The sequence below is a fragment of the Megascapheus bottae genome, chromosome 6 (assembly GCF_031878675.1).
Source record: "Megascapheus bottae isolate mThoBot1 chromosome 6, mThoBot2.hap1, whole genome shotgun sequence".
NCBI lineage: Eukaryota > Metazoa > Chordata > Mammalia > Rodentia > Geomyidae > Megascapheus > Megascapheus bottae.
The window spans coordinates 17,315,300-17,334,285 of record NC_143514.1 but is presented as its reverse complement, the minus strand read 5'-3'; the positions used below and the strand labels follow the sequence as shown (position 1 = coordinate 17,334,285).

The following is an 18,986-nucleotide window of genomic DNA, read 5'->3' as shown; positions in this document are numbered from 1 at the left end:
TAAATAGATCCAATCTATATTTCCTCTAGGTATCATAAGGAAGAAAACACAAATTTATTTTATTATTTAAAGTATTACAAAGGACCGGGTGTAGCTCAATCATAGCCAGATAGTATTTGTCTATTTTGTGAAAGGCCTTGGGTTTGTTTGTTCTCAGTACCGCTAAGGAAAAAAGATTGTACAGAGAGAATACAATCATTTGTAGCTAAGAATGAAAATCAAAACTAGCAGGAAATCAACAACACATATGCAAACCAGTGGAAAAGGTAAGAAAACTTTTATCAACTTTTAAAATACCAATTAGGGGTTAGTTATCAGTATCCCAGGCCTGTAATCATTTCAGGATCTCAGTTCAAAGGAATAATAGACAGGAAAATATGAGAGATAGTTATCTCCAATTTACTAGTAGAAAAACAGAAGGGAAAGTGTGGCTCAAGTGTTAAAGGACTCATCTTGAACACAGAAAAACAAGCAAGAGCACAAGACCATGATTTCAATCCCCAATGGTGACACACACACAAATTGAATTAGAAAAGATAACAAATAAACCCACAACTAATCCAAGATTTACAAAGACTTCAGAAATTAGAATAATTGCAAATACAATAGTAATTATATTGCACACATAAAACAAGTACATTTGCTAGCCTTAAGAAATGAAGGGGCAACAACAGAAAATGCAAGTTAAGGACAAGAGACTATGAGTCTAGATTGAAAAGGTCTAATTCACTGAAATAACAAAAATTCAGGAAAGGAGTTTTATAGGTGAGAGGAACTCAAAGCAGGAGGTTTTCATTGCTTCTTGAGAAGAGACAGATTATTTTTAGGATATTAACTCCAGGATAGAATGATATATATTACCACCAGGAAATGAAATATTTACTACTCTGGAGGCAGGAGGGTTTCCCTAAGTGAGAGGAAAAAACAATCCACAGAAAGGTTCTCTGAGCATATCTAGTAGAGGGGATGTGGAAGTCTGAAGGATACATGGGAATTTTCATTGATAATGGCAGATTGCCTCAGTGAAGAATGAAAGGCTTGGACAGGGTCTTTTGCATGTGCTTTTCTGAGCTGTAGACGAAAGGAGAGCCATCTTCTGGGATTAAGAATCTATAGTGTTTCACACTTACATGTAGCCTCCCAGACTGACAGGTCTTTAAGGCTTTAATTAATGCCATCATCCTTGAGGTGATTTAATTTTTTTTGGCCAGTCCCGAGTCTTGAAGTGAGGGCTTGAGCACTATCCTTGGGCTTTCTCAAGGCTAGAATTCTATCACTTGACCCACAGCACCACTTCTGGCTTTTTCTGTGTATGTGGTACTGAGGAATCGCACCCGGGTCTTCGTGTATGTTAGCCAAGCACTCTACCACTAGGCCAAACTTCTACCCTTGAGGTGATTTAATTTTATATCTCCACAATTATCAGTTACAGTTCGTGGGACAATTATGTAAATGATTATATATCAGCTATAGACATATATGTAAAATTGCACTCCAGGTGGTGGCAACATTTCAGGAACATTAGGATAATGATATTGCAAAACTACCTGCAAGATTTGGAGAATGGCAAAGGTTTAGTTTGAGGAATAATCAATGGATGAGAAAAATGACATGTAGTTGTTTTGTACCACGTGATGATCTTGTGCAGTGTGAAATGATTATCTTTATCATCCAACCAAAGAAGGCACTCATCACTTCACATCGTTACCTTGTGGGCACTGAGGCATTCTTTAAAGTTGATGTACGTTCTGTAGTTTCTCATTTCCCCAGTGCTTTGCCACCCTCCACTCCATTTGCTGCTTTTGTGTATATGGCAACTCCCTCCCTCCCTGCTTCCCTCCCTCCCTCCTTTTCACTCTTCAGAGCTTTGTACTTGATAGGATAATGCTCTATCTCTGAGCCATGCCTCTAGCTGTATTTCCCATTGGTTATTTTTAAAAGGTCCTTACTTCCTCTCCCTTTCTCCATCTGAGCCACCATCTGCCCACTTTAAGCTTCCCACAGTTGCTGAGATCACAGGTACCTACTATTGCATCCAGCTTCCCTCTGTTAAAATAGACATGCAGACTTTTCTGCTTGGGCTGCCCTGGAACTGAGATCCTCTTGTTCTCAGCCTCCCATGTACATTGAGCTGACAGGCATGTCACACTATGCCCAGTTACAGTTTGAAAGGGTCTGGTGCACTTTTCTTCTTGGGCTGGTACTGAACCATAGCAATATCACCTTCCTAAGTACCTACCATTATAGGTGTTAGGCACCAGGCCTAGCCTAATAGCCTCCAGGTTTATCTGTGTTGTCCAGAATGACTAGATTTACTTCATTGTTTTAAGGTTGTATTGTAATTGCATGCATTCTATGCATTCCATTATATACATTTACTGCTTATCATCTGCCTTTGGTGTGTGAGGTTGCTACTATATCTGGGATATTGTGCATAGTGTTGTCATGTACAGGAGAGGGGACTTACCTCTTTGAAAAAATCGACTTCATTTCCTTTGCCTGTGTACTAAGAATAGAATTGCTGGGTCATATGGCAGGCAAACAATGATTGCATTTCTTAAGTGAAACTATATGAATATGATAACCACACCGGAAACTATTGATGAGTTGCATCAATTAAAAATCATACACATGCATGCATTAATTCACCTTAAAGAGAACGGAAGTTCAAACCACAAACTGACGAAAAATAGATAAAACTGGTAGAGAATTAGAATCCTGATTATATATTCAACTGAGTCTATTTGAAACAAAAGATAAATTACTTCTCAGAAAGATGGACAAAGCACAGGAAAAGACATTTCCCAAAATAAGACACCTGAGTGATAAACATTCGAGGTGATGATTATCTTCATGGGTAATGAGACTGTTAATTAAAATCACAACTTATCAATTTACATTCATGAGACTGGCAAAAAAATTAATAGGATTGAAAATAGCAAGTGTTTGTGAGAAAATTTAAAAAAATGTAGACCTGATGTGAAAATATAAATTAGTATCATAACATTAGAGAAAATCAAAGATTAGCTTGCAATGTTGATTATTTTCACTGTACCCTTCACCAAACTGTTCCCTTCCAAGATATTTTTCTAAACACCTTTCTGCGTACATGTCTCTGAATGTTTTTCCAAGAACATTCCCTATCTCTAATGTCTATAACCTGAGAGCATATAAAAGCAGAAGTTGAAAATAATCCAGAAATATGGTAAATAAACTGTGATATGGTCACAATATGGAACATTATTCCCTTAACAGAATATTGAGGAAGAAAAATAGTTTAGAATGTCCACAACATGACACTTGAAACTCATGGTACATAGTGCTCCTTAGAACATATATCTACATGCTGAGAATACAAAGCAGGAAAAGAATGCTAAAAATAATTCAAAGTAACAATTCACAGAATGAGTATGGATGTGTAAAAAGTCAGGGACATATAGTAAGTGGCTACTGTCACTATTGGAAGGAAAATGTGAGGGATTTTCACAATAATAGTAGTGTTATGTAGCTCACATTTTGTAGAAACCGTATAGGTAGACTATTTTTATTTTTTAATTCTCTTAAAAATACTGTATCTGGGGCCAGGAGTTTGGCCAAGTGGTAGAGTGCTTGCCTAGCATGCTCAAAGACCCAGGTTTGATTCCTCCATACCACATACATAGAAAAAAGCTGGAAATGGTGTTGAGACTCAAGTGATAGAGCTCTAAGCCTTGAGAAAGCGCAAGGATAGTGCTCAGGCTCTGAGTTCAAGCCCAGGACTGGCCAAAAAAAATACTGTATCTGGATCTGGGAGTTTGAACAATAGTAAAGTGCTTGCCTAGCATGCACCACGACCCTGTGGCTCAAATGATAAAACACTAGCCTATCATTTGGAAAGCCCAAGGACAGTGCACAGGCCCTGAGTTCAAGCCCCAGGACTGGCAAAAACATACTATATCTGATTATTCTTGAATATTTGTGCATACATTTCCAGTTAGATATAGGAATATAGATTATCTGTGCATAAGTAGTCTGTAGGTATAGACTCCATTGTGACTTGTAAAGAAGTAGCTTCTTAAAGCATGGAAGATGACAAATTACAATTTCCTCTTCATTCCTTACCCTATGATTGACATTTCTACTTTCTCAAAGCAGTAAATATGTATGTTACTATCATAATTAAATTATGTACATATATATTTGATGTAGAAGTAAGGAATATATTTTATGGAGAAATTCTACCAGAGGTACATTGCAGAATTTTTGTCACCCAGGAAAATCTTTGGTAACATGTGCTGTATGATTAAATGTTTGTAGACATGAGAATATAAATATAATTTCAACAGTAGATTGATGAAATTTGATTTTTTATTATCAATAAAGACTATAGAGTTAGATTCTAGTGGCATACATAGACTACTTAGGAGACTGAAATATGAAGATTGCAGTTCAAAGACAGCCTGGGCAGGAAAGTTCATGAGATCTCATTTCCCATTAGCCATCAAAAAGCTAGAAGTGCAGCTGTAACTTAAGTGGTAGTGCATAGTGCACCAGCCTGAAGAGAAAAAAAAAAACGTTAAAGGACAGTCCTGAGTTGAAGTCCTAGTACTACCACACACACACACAGACACACACACACACACACACACACACACACACACACACACACACACACACACTGCCTTTGCTCTATGTATCCGTACTTCTTGCTTGCTCTAACTTCTTTAGCCTACCTCTTCCTTCCATCTCTAAAACCTGCAATAGATGTTTCCACAACCACTATTTCCTATGGTCAGTGTATCTTCTCAAAAAAAAAAAAAGATAATACATTGTTTTCAGGATAAGAAAGATGATGGCTGAAGAAGCCTAAAGAGGAAAAATCTGCTAGTTTGAATTCTGACCATGTAGTGGGATTTAGTAAATGCAGACAAAAAACACAAAAGGCCTGGCTGTCACCATGTCATCAAGATAATAGTAAACCCCTCTATAAAAATTTTTGAGAGAATGTGTAAAACAAGAGGGGGGTAGCTTACAATAAATCTCCAAATACTATTTTAGTTCCATAAACATGATCAAAGCTTCTTTTTAAGTCATCTACTGAACATTTTACCTTGGATATAAATTTTTTACTTGTTTTGACATCTCTGAAAAGTCTTTTTTAACCTTGCCAAAAAAATCTAAATATGTAACAGATGTGTGTGTGCACACTGAGAGTAATGTAGTTGAGATCCCAGAACAGCCACCAGAATCAATGGAATCAGCTTGTCAACCAAGGAAAGGGCTACAGGTCATTCTTCTGGAACATTCTTTTTGGTGTCATTTTTTTTTCCTACAGAAATCTCAGTGAAGTCAAGTTGGACAGTAAGACCCAAACTAAATAAATAGAAGAATCATCAGATCCCAGCCTAAATCAAGGTTTCCTTGGCTGTGTCTTTTTCTTTGGTACTGTTTGTTTCATTCACTTTTTTTGCCAGTCCTGTGGCTTGACCTCAGGCCTGGGCGCAGTCCCTGAACCTCTCTGTTCTCAAGGCCAGCACTCTACCATTTGAGTCACGGAGTCACCTCCAGCTTTTTCTGTGTAGGTGGTACTGAGGAATTGACCCTCAGGCTTCATGCAAGTAGGCATGTACTCTAATATTAAGCCACACTCCCGGCCCTTACATCCATATTTTAAGACGTTTAAGGTATATTATTAGGACTGAGTTCCCTCAAGAAACCCTTTGTCAGAAAACTGATTTTTAAGTAAACTGAACCCTAACAACATTCTGAAAAAGAAGTGGTGATTTCTTTCAATAGAAGGTGCATAACCTAGGATTGAAAAGCCTTCACAAAGTTTCTAGAGAAAAAAGAAAAAAATAGCAAAAATCTAGGGCAGGCAGTTCACTTTTCATATGGCGATTAGTAAAGGGAAGAGAATCTCTAAGGAATAGTGAAGGCTTATGGAATAGAGTGAGGTGACATTCAGGTTATAGATGTGCTTTATAAAACAATGGCTCTCCAGTAAGGAGTCACCATCGTGGAAAGTATGACATGCCACCTGATTTTCCCATCCCAGGGGGAGAAATGTCATTTCGAAGGGGAAAGTTGAATTAACCTCTCTGTCCCTTGCTGCTCATCTGTAGCTTCTGTGCCACAGAGGCTCACATCTGTCTAGTCACCCGCTGAGGGCTTTGCCTTCCAGAACATTCCACCAACTTTGAAAATCACCCTCTGAGCAATTTAGATTCCCACAAAGGACAGTAAGGGCTCATTATTCTGAAGGTTGAGCTAATAGGAAGTAGATCTAGCTTATAGTCTCCTTCAAAATATTAATTTTTCTCTATTTTGATGTATCATTCTGCCATTAGGCAGAATAGATGTAATATACTGAATACAACTCTGATTTCTCTTATACTTGAGCACTTGGTTTCAATTACCAGATAAATACAAGAGACTAACTCAAACTGGGATGTAGCTCAGTGGCAAAACGTTTGCCTAGCAACGTTCTGGGTTTGATTCCCAATACCAAACAAGAAAAGACAAAAAATTACAGTTAACAACAACAAAACCAACAAAAAACAGGAGACTAACTCAAGAATTTAGGCACATTTTCCTGATCAGACCTAGAATACAACTCAATGCCTACTTAGAATTATAGAGTTGAGTTTGCAGGGAATGCAGGGAAGGAGTGGAAGTTTTTTTTTTTCTTTTTGGTTTTGATGCCAGTACTGGGGCTTGAAATCAGGGTCTAGGCCCTGTCCCAAAACATATTTGATCAAGACTAGTGCTCTTCTACTTGATTAATAGCTCCATTTCCAGAGGCTTGGTGATAAATTGGAGATAAGAATCTCATAGACTCTTGCCCTTGGCTGGCTTCAAATCTCCATCCTCAGATCTCAGCCTGAGTAGCTAAGATTATAGGTGTGACCTACCCACTCCCAGCTCAGTTATTGAATCTTAAGCTTCTTAGATAAGCAAAAACATTAGAAGCAATATTTTAAATTACTCTAGGAATATTAGCATTTCAATATGTGCTATTATATTTTTCTGGTAGTAAAAAATATGCATTATTTTGCTCTACACCAAACGATATTTTATTCCTAAATTAACTCTGTTCAGGCAGAATACCCATTGCTCAGAAGTTCAGGCAGAACACAAAATCCATATCTTCAACAACAAACAAACACCTGCCTTACCCAACTACACATAAAACTGGAACTTTTTGACCCGAAAGAGTTGAAGAACCAAAGTGAACTAAGTGTTTTGGAATTGAGAAGTTGACAAGATGAATCAAGATGAAGTTCTGCTTTGCATCTCTGAGTGATCATTAGACCAAAGAAAATAGCCCAAACCTCAAAATACAATATGCTTACAACTTTGCAGACAAGCAACTCATTAAGTAGATTAGTAATAAATGAAAACACCAACAGATGGGATGTGTTGAATCCTCTCTCTGCCATTGTGTGTATGTCACTAGATATCAGCAGAGTACACGAGGGAGGCCCACGGGATACTGCCAAGAAACTAGCAATGACCCAGATGCACTTCTCTGTACCAAAAAGTCAAGGTTGATGAACACATCTGGCTTTTGTTGGTTCTTTACATCTCCCTGCGTGGCCTGCCTTCAAAATACAATACAATAAAACAAAACCACAACAGAAAATTCAGGTCACAATTTTAAATCAAAGAAACTTTCCATTTATACATCCCTAAAAACTTTGGTAAATATCATCTGTGGGTTTAAAGAATCAATCCACTTGTTCCTGGTAATTAAGTAGGAAAATGAATTAGTGAATGTTTCTAAACATAAACATTAAAAACAATAAATATGCCTCTATGGTGAAGTTTTCCTTTTGGAAGGGGAAGAAGTAACAAAACCTAAATTAAATTAAAGTGGTGCTCTGGGAACCCAAATTGTACTACAGCGCAATAAACTATTGTAATTAGACAAGGTAAGATTTTTTTTTCTAAGCTCCAATCTAAAACATGGGCTTTATGAGGGCTCAGGATCATTGCTAGAATCCAATTCAATATTCCAGCTCCTCAAACTCACAGCCAGTATGCTCTGCCTTTAAGGGATGGCTTGTCTGATTATCCTGCCAAGTCTCTCCATCTCAGAATGTTTTTGTGTAACTTTCAAGTGCAGCATCCCCTTTTGGATACTGACAAGTGCTCGTTTTTGAAAGGGAGTCATCAAATGCATGCACCTTCCGGAGGCTCCTCTTTTTATGAGAACAAACAAAGGGAAATGTTTTGAGTACAAAAAAATCCCTTTTTAACAAATAAAAAGCTTGTATTGCACTGCAGGGCTTCCCACTTCCAGGAGGGCCTGGCTCTTTTCTGGTGGCCCTCAGAAGCAAGTTTTTCATTGTATGATTCTCCCAGGAATGGAGCAACTGCTGGGCTAATGAGCTCTCCTGCAGCCTCTTCCGCTTCAGGCCAGTCCCCAAAAGCACAGTCTTAAATGAGATAACTACAAAACCAAAAATTGGCAAATAGGGCGAGGTAGAATGAATAAAAAAAATAGGTGAGTTCAAATAAGACAAAACAACCAAGTTAGCAGCAGATTAAATCTCATCACACCTGGCTTCTATGAGATCCTCTACCAATTGTCTCCCACTCAGTTCCTACACAAGTCCCTTCGTGGCTGGGGTTCTGTTTTGGGTATTGTATCATTTGAGCACACTTCCAATGGATATTAATGGAATAGATCATCCTGGCAGCTTGCGGTTAAATATACTCATAGCAACCTTGACCAGGGGTTGATTAGAAAGGGCAGGATGAAGGAGCATTTATTCCTCCTCTTGCCAGAAAGCAGAGCCTGGCATTGGAAACCTGAAGGCTCAGATTCCTTTCGTATTACTAATTTCCCACTGCTTTTTTATACTGCCACTGGGTAAATCCAGCAGCCATTATTAGGATGCTATATGACAGCCTCTAATAAAGTATGTTGGAAAAGACATCATTGCTTCCCTTTTGCACTGAAGATCTTTCAGACAAATACAGTATTGTAGATTACAGGAGGTGAATTGCAGGAAGCACTGATGATACTCAGAGCAGTTCATCATCAGCCAGAAACTTGCCAGTGATCTACAGCTCCAGAGGTAAAGCCTTCAGGATGGACAGGGATGGAGAGTCTTTATTTGTGGTAGCAAAGCTGCTACAGAGAGGGCAGTTTGATTATTTACTGATGGTGGAACAAAATTTTGAGAGATTGCACGTCTCCCTATGCCAATATTGTGGCCAGTGAGGTTGCTTGTAACAGCACAGCCTGTGTTAGGCGTGGTTTTGTGAGGAACTTTCTAGAACTTAAAAGGCCAAGGGGAGTATTTGTAATGGGGTTAACAGAGGCAGCTCGTTTTAGAAATTTGGTATTTGATTTTTTTCAATATTATCCAAAGTAGGTTCACCACATTCTTTTGAACAAACTCTCCGGCACGGAGCAGATGGTTCCTCTATTAAGAACCATTTGCATTTAACATATTGCAATGATTTATGTACCACATGCCACTGAGCAAAGCAAAAACGTTCAGTAGCAACTAATTAGTTGAGTGTAAAAACACACATCTCCATGTACACAGCCCTCCTCTAAAAGTACTTTACAGTTGGGTTTTTTTATAGTTTACTGTTTTACTTGTGCAAGGCAGTTGAATCTGAACTCTGACACCACTCCTAGGAGTTGATAATGCCTCTGTAGTTATGAGTCTACTGGTGCTTCAGGTACCTTTTATTTTCTATTTACTCAGGAAGTAAACATAACTCAGGAAATGCTGGAATTTCTCAGGACACTGGGAAGCTGGCCACATTTTATTTTCAAATGATGAGAAATACAACTTACATTCTCCAAAATGCTTTTAAGAAGTCTGTTTTTGCCTCTAAGCTAGGCTACATACATAATCTAAAATGGATATGAAAGAATGCTACTAATGAAAAAGTAAGCTGGATACCAGTGGCTTATACCTTTAATGCTAATTACTCCGGAAGCTTGACATCTGAGAATGGAAGTTTGAAGCCAGCCAGGGCAGAAAAGTCCATGAGATTCATATCTCCAATTAATTACCAAAAAGCCAGGAGCAGAACTGTGGCTCAAGTGGTAGAACACAAGCCTTGAAGCAAAACAGCTAAGGGTCATTACCCAGGCCAAATTCAAGCCTCAGTACTGGTACAAAATAATGATGGGTTACAAAGAATGGCTGATTTTTAAATGAGTTAATATTAATCCTATAAAGCACTAGGTTTGTTTATGTACCTATTTGGTGTTCTTTGGTGATATCCACTCCCATTTTCTCTTTCTTGCCATCTCATTTTCCTCTTGCTGGCCCAAGAAAGACTAACTTTATTTGTTTTGAATGAATAAATAAGATAAATCCTTCTCAAATTTGTTTCATTTAGAAAATTGGACCCTTTCAATAGTCATATAGTGACCTGCTAAACCTCACTTCCAGTTTCCTCACAATTTATAGACTGTCTTCCACACTGGCTTCATTTCTTAAGTTGGGCTCTGAAACTTTCCCAGGACCATGGGGTTGTATGCTTTTCAAAAGCAGTTTTCTGATAGCCAAAGGAGAAACAAAATAATTGCATTTTTCCCTTTTTTTCCTCCTTCATCCTATGGAAAAGAAGTTCCAAACTATCTTTTCTTTAGACAATCCTGAGACATTTCCCCCTTCTTTGTACTGCTCAACAGGGTCACTGCAGATTACAATACTGTCACTGGGTGTCAAGGTGACAATGTTAGGACTGCAGGATGAACCAATGAATCTTTTATAAGTATGATTTTCATTCTCAAGAGTCCATGCAAAATGTCAAAGTAGCCCATCCATCATCAGTGAGGATAAATGCATGTCTGTGACCCACAGGAAATGGAAGATAATATAACTGCATTTAGCCAGGACTTAAGGAGCCAGATTTAGAAAACGAAATGTGTTCTCTTTTCTTTGTAACTCCTAGTTTTAACTTCATGAAGATTTTTCTACCAACAGAGGACTCTAGATATATGCTAATGATACATTTAGCCTGCTGATATCTTTAAAGGGGAAGGAAACAATTAAGACAGGTAAGTGCACATTAATGAAGGCACAGTAGGATATGAATTATATATTAGTATAAATATAAACTAATTCCATCAATATAGTCAAGAGGAAAGCATATACCATGAAAAAAATAATATGGTTAAAGTTGTAAAGTCAGTATGTTTCTGTGAGACTAATACAAGAAACAATATTGAGCTGAGAACCTATGGCTCACACCTATAAGCTACTCAGGAGGTTGAGATCTGAGGATTGAGATTCAAAGCCAGTCTGAACAAGAGAGTCTGTAGAACTTATCTCCAGTTAACTACCCAAAAGCCAGAAGTGGAGCTGTATCTCAAAGTGATAGAGTATTACCTTTGAGAATAAAAGCTCAGGGACAGTGCCTAAACTTTGCATGTAAGCTTCAAAACAACACCAAACAAAACACAAAAAACCCAGTTCCCCATGTGGCCAGGAGGGATCACTACTACACTGTTGGTGGGAGTGCAAACTCATTCAACCACTATGGAAAGCAGTATGGCACTTCCTCCAAAGACTAAACATAGAGCTCCCCCATAACCCAGCAATTCCACTCCTTGGCATTTACCCAATCGTGGAGAAACAAGGACATACTAAAGCCACTAGCACAATGATGTTCACTGCAGCACTATTTACCATAGCAAAGATATGGAACCAACCCAGATGCCCCTCAGTTGATGATTGGATCAAGATGTGGTACTTATACACAATGGAATTCTATGCCTCCATCAGAAAGAATAAAGGGAAAGAAAAGACTTGGAAAGAAAGTCATATTAAGTGAAGTAAGCCAGTCCCAAAGGACCACAGGATCCATAGTTTCCCTCATTTGTAATAATTAATACAAATTTAGGATTCTCCTAACAGAGGATCACAACAGCTCAAAGGCTGGGTACATATGGTTGTACAGGATGAGTCTAAACAAAATGAACTCTAGGCTAATAAAACAAGAGGTTTATCTTTGTGATTGCTGTTCTTTGTGTATTATGTGAAGTTATTTCTATTTTTTTCCACTTATTGTTAATCTCATGAGGTTACTATATTTGAATTTGTATACTGGTATACTGCATATACACTTATTTGTTTATTTGAAATAGGAAAGGGAAGGTGAGAAATAAGGTGAATGGGAGCGGGAGGGGGAGAGAAAGGGGGACAACAACACGAGAAGGGATATCAAGGTTCGAGATGTAATGTACCCATTACCTGATACCCCTCTAAAGATTACTCAACAATAAATATAATAAAAATGAACCACCTCCTTTCAACTCACAAAGCTGGAAACAAAACATGGTTTATTTCACAATTATAATATTCAATTGGGGCTCTTATTTGTGGAGTCTATGGTAGAATGCAAAGTTACCACTTATTCAATAAAGATTTACAATTTGCATATATTAATAAATCTTAAATAATTTACCAGATGAAGGGATTAAGCCTATGAGATATTGTAGTCTGTCTAGTAATATGTAGAACAGCTGGGGTCTGTAACCAGGTCCCCCTGGATAAAATCCTTGCTCTGCTCCTTTCCTTGTGAACCAGAGTTGTTTGACAAACACAAGCCACAATCTTGATACATTCCTACTTTAGCTTGAATCAAAAATTCACCTGTGGTAGGTATTTCTTTGGCATCATATTTGCAAATAATACTTGATTTCTTTACATGTGCTGCTGTTGGTGGCAAAATCTAATAGAATAATCAATATAATGGACAGGAGCAAATAATCAAATTGCAAAGAAGCTTCTTGGTTTGCACTCATCAATACTAAACAAATATAAAATGTACATAGCTGAGAAATATCCTCTTGCTCCTGCAAGTCTCTTGTTTTCCATAAATAATATTTATATTTAATGGAAACAGAATTAACTTTGTATTGAAAATTGAGCCTGTCATTCAGTCTGATTAAGCAACATGCATGTTTGCAAATACACATTTTATTCAATATTTCTGTGTATCTGAAACTAACTGTACTGGGCAACAGTTCTTCAGATGGACCTATACCATAGATGTGAAATTAAAACAGCTGTTACATATTCTCAACCATTTGATCCTATTCAATCTTCTTAAATGGCGGAGAATGGTAACTTCATGTATTTCATTTAATCTACGGATATAGTTTAATGATAACCTTGAAGATGGAAATGTCAGGTTGTACTCCAGCAAGCTTCGCCCACCCCAGAGTTTGGGCTGGTGTTCCTCCTCCTCCCTGCTGTTGCTACAGCAACCTCAGTGTAAAGTCTGCTTATCACTGCCTAGATGATATTGCTTATAATTTACTCGTAGAGGTATCTGTCAATTCATCTCCCTTGCAAATAGGAACTTGGTGTTTTGTCTTTATGTGTGGCAAATGGGCCAATGGCCGGAAACCAGTCAGTAATAGATATTTAAGTGTTTACATTTGTTTTCATTAGGAAAAGAAGTCTTGAAAAAGAAATAGGATGGATATTATTATGTACCATGTTACAGTACTGAGATTATGAAATATGTGATATATTTTACACTTAAATGATATTCCTCTTCTTTAGCTTTTTACCATGTAATGTTCTCAGAGAATATTTCAAGTTAACTAAATACAACTGTTTTTTTTGTTATCTTCAAACAAATTTTTCTTAAAATAGCAAGATGTCTGTAGGATATTGGTAGACTTAATCAAATGGCTGCTATGATTTCCAAAATGGACCTTTTATTCTTTTTTTCATTATAGTCAATTTCTGATTTTCCTTGTCCTGCCTTTCCTGTCTGTTCATCATTAGGAGATTTTAAAAAATAAATTTTTACACACACGCTCTCTCTAGTTCTGACAAGAAGAATGTGGGCTGCCACAATATTCTTTTATATTAATCCTATATACTTTTCAGTAGGTTTTATCTTCGTTCTTTTGGCAGAAGTTCCCTGGAACATTGAAAAGATCCCACCTGATAGACTGTTACCTGACTAATTCCAATGGATGAGGATGTGTGCAGAACTCTAAGAACATCTGTAGAGCCCTTGTGGAGTTAGAGATCTACCACTGAAACAGGAAAGTAGGAGCTTCCTACATATGTTCTCCAGTCTACAACGCACCATGAACTTGGGCAATGACATTTTTGAGATGAAGGTGGATAAGATTTCAAATCTGACCCGACCTTCTCCTCCTAATTAATTTTATACTATTAATATTTGTGTGTGTGTGTGTGTGTGTGTGTGTGTGTGTGTGTGTGTGTGTGTGTGTGTGTGTGTATGCGCGCGCGCGTAGCCCTGGGACTTAAACTTAGAGCTTAGTCTCTGTCCCTGAACTTGTTATTGGCTCAAGGCTAGCACTCTAACACTTAAGCAACAACTCTTATTTCTGGCTTTTTGGTGATCAACTAGCTATAAGAGTCTCAGGAATCTTCCTCCCTGTGCTGGCTTCAAACTTTGATCTCCAGATCTCAGCCTCCTGAGTAGCTACTATAAGAGGTGTGAGCCACCAGAAATCTGACATGACTAGCCTCTGTTGAATATGATCATTAAAGGCAAAGCAGCTAAACCTACATGGTTAACTGAATTTGGTTACTGCCTCTCTTCATCTCCTCACATAAACTCATTGCAGCTCAAATCTGACTTTCCCAATATTTATAGGCCTCATTTTAGATTGCAAGGTGTTCTTCAAGCTTGTTTGTGTGTTTTGGTTGGTGAACCCAACAAGCACACATTTAGAGATAATTGTGGGATGTATGACAATGCTGTGATGCTGGTGTTACTGCCTGAAGGTGAGCAGAAGAGTCCATTTCTTTTCATTGACCTCCTTCTGAAGGAATGAGGGCTTACACTGTGTCATCTTAACAGGACAAATCAGACAATGGAAATGAAATGTGTGGCTGGCATTGGTAGTCTTCATAGATTTCCAACACATACATTACTTTGATATCAGAAACAGATACGTGTGTGTGTGTGTGTGTGTGTGTGTGTCTGTCTGTCTGTCTGTCTGTCTGTCATTGGACTTGAACGCTGGGCCTGAGTGCTGTCCCTGAGCTTTTCAGCTCAAAGCTACTGCCCTACCCCTTGAGCCACAGCACCACATCCGGTTTTCTGGTGGTTAATTGGAGATGAGTGTCATGGATTTTTGTGCCTGACTGGCTTTGAACCACAACCCTCAGATCTCAGCCTCCTGAGTGGCTAGGATTACAGGCGTGAGCCATAAGTGTCTGGCTATAGAAACAGAAACATTTTATCCATTGACTTTGGGTTACTGGAGGAAGCCTAGAGATATGAGGTTCTGGTAGATTTGGTTGAAATGACATCACCAAAAGTATTTAGCTTTACTTCCGTTTCCTTGGTCTTGGTGGATGTGCAAAGTTGACCACAGGATGTCCCCTAAGGAGAGTATAGATATTCTGTGCTATTGTTTACATGATGCTCAGAAGGTGTTCCACAACCAGCCACTTATTCTTTCATAAATTACTCATCAAATCCCGTGTGTGTGTGTGTGTGTGTGTGTGTGTGTGTGTGTGTGTGTGTGTGTGTGTGTAAGTTCTGGATACTGGGACAGATCAGTGAGTAAAACTTAAGCCCATTCTGTATGTAGAATGGCACCTGTATATCCCTTAGCAAATTCACCCAACTATTCTCTTTTACATGTGATAAAGAGGGAATTAGATGAAATTATTTCCATCATTTCTTACAATTCTGAGAGAAATTATTTTGCAATGTAATGACTCCCAATTTGGCATGCACACACTGTCTATATAAATCCACTCCAGGAGTTCATCACACTGCCTTTTTGCAACCTGCCAAATCTCTGACCTCTTAGACTCCCCCTCCCAGCATCTCTTGGCCCACCCTCCCCCCATCTGTTCCCTGTTCCCAGCAGCACTAGAGGATCTATAATTAAACATGGATGACACCAATATGTTGTAACAGCTTTGCTTCCCAGATATTCTGGTAGCACCAAATGAGTAGAAGCAGCCAGGCCAGCAACCCAATTCCTAGGCAAGGTGATATCCCTTAGCTGCACACAATATTTTCCTCTTATTGAGCTCTAATTTGTTTTTCATTAGCAGTCCTAAGCAGAAAAAGAATTGCAACCTGCATTTAACTAAAATTAGTTTGTGGTTTTGAGACTATCATCCAGAGCAAATGGAAAAGTAAATATTAATTACCAGTTACTCTTATTTTCCTTTAAATATATGATTTTCATTTGTTTCTCTAATTAAGAGTTTGAGAAACTCATATACAGGAGGGGTAAAAAGCCTTTAGCATCTCTATTTATCTCAGAATGCACCAGATTGTACCACTTGGCATTTCATTTTTCACATCTTTGCTGACTCTTTATCACAATTTCGCTAGCTTAAAAACAAAATACACACACATCCCTATCTATTCCAGCTTCATACTTAATTTTCTATAATTCTTAAAGAAAGACACAAAGTACTTCCCAAGGTTAAAAAACAGGGCAAAGAGACAACAAATAAGCACCAAGGCTAGCCTAAAAAAAAATCTCTGTATCTCACTGGATGCAATGACAATATAGAAAAAGTGATAGCAAGAATTTGTTTGCTGTGGGAAAAAAACAAGGTGTTATTATCACTGCAAATACTTTAAATATGCATACACACACAGACAATGCTTTCACATCTTTCCTTACATTGTAGAAAGATGATGTTGGAGCTTGAGGGGAAATTTGCAACCCCAGATGATATCTGTGAATACTATTTCTCTAGGAATATTAATAGATTATTAATAGATATCTTTTTGGCTAAGAAGATATAGAAGGCTCTGGCTTAAATGAAATGGGAATGTTTAATGTCAGAGTCTAGTATGTATTATTCTTATAGAACATAACACTGTGAACATGTCTCTAATGTATTTGAGCTTTATTTTGTGTAAACAAGAAGACCCTGCTTATGGCAACTGTGAGTTGCCCAGATTTCACAGAAAGATGCGAGCACAGCTAGAACCTATTTCTCTAGCCATTGAATCCTACCAGTTACTGCAGATGAAATAAGACCATTAAATGATTTTTAGATTCCTGGTGATTGCTTTATCATCTTAACTTCTTTCTTATACAGTATTCCTTTTTCTGGGCATAGTCAATGAAAGAAAGAGAAGACTCTAGTCATCATAAATTCTAACACATTCTGAGTTGGAAGTTTAGAGCCATTATGATTTATGAGTCTGCTGGTTCCTATATTTAGAGATTATCTCTCCATTCAGTGAATGTTTTTCAAATAGAAGTTCAGAATTTAAAAAGAAAACTTCACATGTTGACACAGTAATTTCTAAATTTCCTATTCTCTCTTTGTTCCTGACAGATTAGTCTCATTTGGATGAAATTTCCCAACCTATGGAAGGAAGACATAGAGAGAAAGTATAAGTTTTTATACAGTGAGGTCACTTCTGATTAAACTATCATACTTGGTTCGAAACACAACTTGCTGAACTGATATACAACTGTATAGCAATGAAAACAAGATGCCAGTTCAATTCACAAAACCCAGTTGGAACAAAATCCAGCACATTGAGTTTGCTATTTTTGTATTTGGAGAGTAAATGGGAAAAGTCTCCTAATGGAACCATTGCATATGGGTCTACAAAACTCTCATGCTAAGTGTCAGGCAGCGGTTATCCTGTCTGAATGCATGGGGAAAGATTCTAGGGACACAAACCCAACAAGAATTCTGGGAAGGTGTGGAATTAGGATAAAGAACATGTTTCCAGCACTTACACAGGAGAGCTGAATGCATTCTTGTTTTTGATACTTGGGCTTGAGCATTTAGCTGGAGTATAGATTCCCATGCAAAGTAAAGGAGGAAATGATTTTACCTCTTCATTATATGATATTTTTGTCCATATGCTCTTACATTTCTTGTAAAAGAGATTTGTTTCCTTGAATGATCCCCACAAGTTGAAGAAAATCTTGGACACTAGGGAATGAAGGCTAAAGAGACCAGATTCTTAAAATGGGTTGTGTTCCTGCATGATAATGTAGTTCATAATCTAAATGAAGAAATCAGTGGATACATTCTCTGCTTATAATGGTGGAAACCTCAAAGGAAAAAGAGCTGCTTATGCATAAGAAATTCTCACATATAAAAAATGCTCAAAATCATGACACTCATTTTTCTCTGCAGCTAGGTAACAATAATTTGTGTTTTAGTTTTTTAAATTGTGGCTAGTTAGGCTTTCATTTGAATATTATTGCTTACCTGGATTCATCTGAGTTTTAAATGAAGAGCAAATTAGAGTATTGGTGGGGGTTTTGCAGAATGCTAATAACTCACTTTTGTAATCCTGACTACTCAAGAGGCTGAGATCTAAGGATTATAGTTCAAAGCTATCTGGGGCAAAAAAGTACATAAGATTATTTTTTTACCTCCAATTAGCCACCATGAAATTGGGCTGTGATTCAAGTAGTAGAACATCACCCTTGAACAGAAAAGCTAAGCAAAACAGCGAGGTCTTGAGTTCAAGCACCATTACAGGCACACACACACACGCACACACACACACACACACACACACACACACACACACACACACACAATCTGGGGATGGACATCAAAATTATATTTCTTGATATAAATGGTAGGTCAACTTAGCTTGAGAAAACTATAAATTCCTGATATTTTATTCTATTCTTTATTGATTCAGAAAAGAGAATGGGGACTGATATGTGGAAATTAAGAGGAAACCTGTCCTTAGTTTAAAGAAGAGTTTCTTTAAATCAGCTATACCTGTAGGGATAGAAATGTAACCGCAAAATCTGCCCCTTATATAAATAAATATGTTGATTAAAAAACAGCTATTACTAAACAGTATAAATGTGTGTGGGGAGCAAAAATAACCAAAACCTGATACCTAAAAAAGCCTGATAAAAGGAAAAGCTCTTATTTTGGCCCTTCTCTAGTTTATCCACTTACATCTATGACTTGTCTACTTATTAAATACAGTTGTGCTGGTAGATATTTTAACTTATAGAAAAGAAAGATTAATATTCATAATCTACAGTTTAATTTTTCAAA

At 37.6% G+C, this 18,986-nt stretch overlaps 1 protein-coding gene across 6 annotated transcripts in view; it reads right to left on the bottom strand.

The window, feature by feature from the left end:
* Ntng1 (netrin G1) overlaps nucleotides 1-18,986 on the bottom strand; it is a 346,192-nt gene that overhangs the window by 126,141 nt on the left and 201,065 nt on the right. The window lies entirely within an intron of this gene.